Here is a 5,258-nt window from a genome sequence, read left to right as displayed (position 1 = left end):
GTGTGTAGTAATTCTTTTGCAACATGGATTATAGTACTGTTTATATCATCAGATAATTCTATAAAAGTTTAATCAATCCTACAAGTTTTCCAGGTCAATAAAAAGTAATTAGTTACTTCATATGATTAAATAAAATATATTGGAAAATCACGACTTATCAACATTTGTTAAACTCATTTCTTAAACTCAATTACATGTGCACATAATAATTACAATATATCACTCATAGTACTTATACTTATTTAGTAACTTACTTGTGATTGAGGATCAAAGAAGGTAGCCAATTCATCAGGAATATTTCCTTCTTTCATTATCATGTATGCTTTCAGTGCACTTTCTAAATTCATGTACTTCTGTTCCCATTGATTAGTAGATGTTGATGATGTGGCAGTACCAGATGAACCAATGCTTAAATCTGAAAGTCGCATTCTTGTATTTCTGAATGAGTTAGTAAGAGCTGCTCCCAAACCCATGCATCGCACTCTCCCGGAATGCTCTGGGCCTAACACTCTACCAACAACATCATGAGGGGAAACCTGTGATTCTTCAGTAGTGCTTTGACTCAAACCCACTTCAATTTGTTCCTATAGTATAACAATTTGTAATTAAAGACCTAAATATTGAAGCATAATGTTTGAAAATATCATATTATAGTAAAACTAACCGCTATAACCTTTGTCGCCTCATTTACAAATGAGCCATCTTTTCTTTTATGAGTTTCAATATATAACTCTCCACGACTAGGCAGCTGCCCACTTTCCAAAAGCTAAATAAAAGGATAAGTTAAAATAAATAGTAAATTTTGAAAAATACTAAAACTCGTCATGTGTACTAATATCACTACCATCTCTTGTCTTCTTCTTGAGATGGGTTTAGAGCCACCAGTATGAGGAATTACTTGCTTCTTGCGATTTTCTCTATTTTTTTTACAAATCTCCTACGAAAAAAAACAATTGTAAGTTGACATAACAATCAAAATAATAATATACACAAGCAATTCATAGCCTAAACAATAATGAAACTTGTACCATTGTCTCCGATTTTAGACGATATGTAACAAAGTGAGCCCATTGAGTTCTATCTATACCGGTCGGCACATTGCATATGATTTGGTCTTTTGTTTTTGTTGGATCATAGAACTCATTCCATAAAATTTGTCTATGTGCAGCCCACTTCTTACCCAAAGTTAATTTGCAATATCGTTGGGCAGTAGCTTCAGTAGACTTAAAACAAAATCGAAGCTTTTGAAAAAAAGAAAACATGGTTAGTGAGTAAAAAGTAAGTGTGCAACATTTGAATACATGAATGATATATATACCTGTAACACTTCCTTAAAGCATTCTTTAAAGTAGGTGTTAGGCATGCCTGTTTTTCTAGACCACCTTTCAAATTTAATAGGAAATAAATTATCATATGTTGCCAATATACCACAATATCCCGCAAGTACTTCTTGTCCTTCGCCTATAGCCATGCCTACCTCATCAAACTCTACAATGATGCGTTGCCCATTAGGTAAGTTATTTACTTCTCTGACCTTCACCTTTATTTTCTTGATAACTCCTTCTAGGTCTTTAACAATAAAAAAACTTACTCAACCATTAGTAAAATTTAAAAAATTATGCATGCAGAAAAATAAATGACATATACCTATTGCATCGACATTCCAATATGATGAAGATTCACGTCCAACATGTTTTTTGGATGTTGCAGGTTGCTCTATGTTTTCTGTGGGCATCGATGTTGTAGGTTGCTCTATGTTTTCTATTGAGTACAATGAATCATGTGATGGGGTCTCATTTGTTGGTGAAGGACTTATTAAAACATGTGGTTGTACTTCAATGGATTCAGACATTGTAGGATTTGTTGATGGTGATTGGTCTTCAATCAATGGAGAAGTCACTGTAGCATTTGTTGATGATGATTTTTGTAGATTTCGGAATCGCTTGACCTTTGGCATGGCTACATATTTATGACAAATATTAAAAGAAAGAAATGCATTAGGCAAAAAAGTCTGATATATATGTCATTCTATTTAACTTCCAATATTAGTATTCTAATTTTGGTTGATAGCCTGATAATCTATGCCACCAGAGTGAATTACATGTGCTGAAAACAGTACTCCACGGTTAACCTATGACACCAGGGTGATCGTTGGTAGCTATAGGAAGAAGAGAAACTAGGTAGAGAGTGGTTCTGGATTGAGCGGGGACCCAAAGAGAAGAGAGAGAGAAGACATTCAAATGGGTACACTAGAAGGAAGGATAGGAAAGAGAGATATAATGAGGTGGTGTGTGAGTGTGTACTGGGATGAGTATGTTTGTATTAGAGACCAAAGCATATGATGACCAAAGCATATAATGACCAAATTTAAAGGTTGAAGGGACACCAGACACCAATAACCAATCAGTAGTTTTCATGCCCAAATTATGTTCATGATAACTTAAAACTATTAGAATGATGCAATGGAATGTGCCTAGCTATTTAAAACGAAGAAAAAGACCTCAAAGAATTCCAAATGAGAATGTATGAAACATGTCCACTATATCCTAATAATGCAAAATATGCAGTAGGGTCACAAACAAGGAAGCAGAGAATGAAAATCATTTATTAAAACCAAGATAATCTAACTAGTATGCTACTGATTCAAACACAGCCAATGCAATGTAAATTGATCCTAAACATAACTAATTGAGGTAAAAGATTGGCAGAACCAAAAATCCCCTATTGGGTAAAATACTAAAACAAAATCAATCTAAATTTGCAAAAACTAGAATCACAATACATCGCCTGATAATCTCTGCCATCCAACCAAATACATCGCACATATGAATGAGTTAGGATCTTATTACCTTTCCAAATGAAAGAATGAGCTAATAAAGAGTCACAATTCAGAAAAGGTAACTTCTTCTTAACCTGAAATTGAGAAACCAAACATGTGGTATATATCATCACCTTAAGAAATCAACCATGAGTGAATTATACATGCAATGAAAGTAATTGAAAATAATAAATGACTATTAATTATATTTTCAACTCATACATTTGACTAATTGATATCCTCGTCTAAATGGTTTGTAGCCAATTGAACATATTCATTGTCATTACTATAAAATTTGTCCAACTCTTGATCTTGGTATGGTTCGTTTTCATATAACTCTTCTTGTACTTCTTCTCCCATTTCATACAAATCTCTTGGCTTTAAATGCACAACAACACTCCATCCTTCATTAACCACATCATCAACATAATATACCATTTGTGCTTGAGATGCCTCAATATAAGGTTCATGTTCTTCACGGTTTCCAATATGAATAAGTCTATCAAAGTTAACACAATTAAAATTCCATTGNATAAGGTTCATGTTCTTCACGGTTTCCAATATGAATAAGTCTATCAAAGTTAACACAATTAAAATTCCATTGGTCCTTTTTATATCCTCTCTCTCTTGTAGTATCTACCCACTTACACTTGAAAAGAACAACTTTGAATCGACCATAATAATTAAGCTCAATAATATCCTCCAACTTTCCATAATAGGATAAGTCTGCTTGCCTTAAGTTCCTATCAACAGTACTTGAAACACAAGCTGTATTAGATGTTAAAAAGACACCACTATTTTGTGTTCTCAATCCCTCATCACGAGTCAATGTTCGAAATTTGAACCCATTGATGTTGTAAGCAGTAAATCTTCTACCATTATCCAATGGACCTCGTGCTAGAAACTTCAAGTCAGTAGACATTGAATTTATTGTTTCTGGATTCATAATCTAAATAAGGAAATAATGTTAGATATAATTAAAAGAAAACTTGGTAAGTAAGAGAAAGTGTTCTATTTAATCACCCACCCGCCTTTGAAACCAATCAACAAACTCTTTAAACACTCTAGTTTCTATCTCAATAGTTGAAGGTCGCCTTCCTCTTGATCTTCTTTTTATTAGATCTCTAAATTCACTACAAAAATTAATTACATTATATGCATAAAATAATAGAATAATGTAGTTCAATTTGTTTAACTACAAATCACACACTTAATGTAGTGTACTTACTCAACAAACGGTGTGACTATCGCACAATTTAAAAGCACGTATCGATGGGCTTGTAGCTTTTGCATATGAGTTAAAGTAAACATTGAGGAACCTCCTACCACCTTCCCACCTAGTGGGAATATAGATGAAACAAAACACTCATTATCATCTGGGTTATCACAAACACGTCGTTGTCTATTGAACCTTGTCTCTATATCTTCAATGTATCTAGAACAAAATGTAAGAGACTCTTCAGCTAAGTATCCCTCAACTATAGAACCTTCTGGTTGTGCCTTGTTTCGTACAAAGGTCTTTAAATGACCTAATTCCCTATAATAATGATAAATAATTAAATTAAATAAATTAGATACATATAATATCATACCTTGAACCAAAAGTAGTTAGCAATTACCTTTTTATAGGATACATATATCGATAATGAACTGGACCTCCAAGCTTTGCTTCCTCTACCAAATGGACAGTTAAATGAACCATAACTGTGAAGAATGATGGTGGGAATAACATCTCTAAGTGGCAAAGTGTAACCACAATACGATTTTTAAGCATTTCAAGGTCTTCAAGATTTAAGCTTTTACTACAAAGGGCCTTAAAGAATGAGCAAAACTTCACCAAGGTTGTAGTAACATGGTTTGGTAACAAATTACGTATTGCCAATGGAAGTAATTGCTCCATAATAATATGGTAATCATGACTTTTTAGTCCTGATATTTTATGTTGAACATCATCAACACATCTAGAAATGTTACTTGAGTAACCATCAGGTACTAAAACATTTTTCAAAGTATTGAGAAACAACTTTTTGGTATCACGAGTTAGTGAAAACAAAGCAAGGTGGTATCTTCCATTATCATCTGGCCAAAGATCCTGTCTTATGCCCATTTCCTTCAAATNTTTCCTTGCATTAAGATTGTCTTTGGATTTAGGNTNTTCATTCAACAAAGTATANATTAAATTGTCAAATACATTCTTTTCAATGTGCATGAAGTCTAAATTNTGACGTAACAAATTAGACTCCCAATATGGAAGTTCAAAGAAAATGCTTCTTTTATTCCACTGTTTAACTTCTTGTCTGCATCTTTTTCCTTTACCATCCAAATGAATTCCTCTCCCAAATGTAACATTAATATTTTCCACTTGCCTAAAAATGTCAGATCCTGATAATTTTAGTGGTGGATTCCGTTCTTCAGTGCTTCCATCAAAGCGAACACGATT

The sequence above is a fragment of the Vigna radiata genome, chromosome 2 (genome assembly GCF_000741045.1).
Source record: "Vigna radiata var. radiata cultivar VC1973A chromosome 2, Vradiata_ver6, whole genome shotgun sequence".
NCBI classification, from domain to species: domain Eukaryota; kingdom Viridiplantae; phylum Streptophyta; class Magnoliopsida; order Fabales; family Fabaceae; genus Vigna; species Vigna radiata.
The sequence above is the reverse complement of the archived record's forward strand: the minus strand, read 5'-3'. Positions refer to the sequence as shown.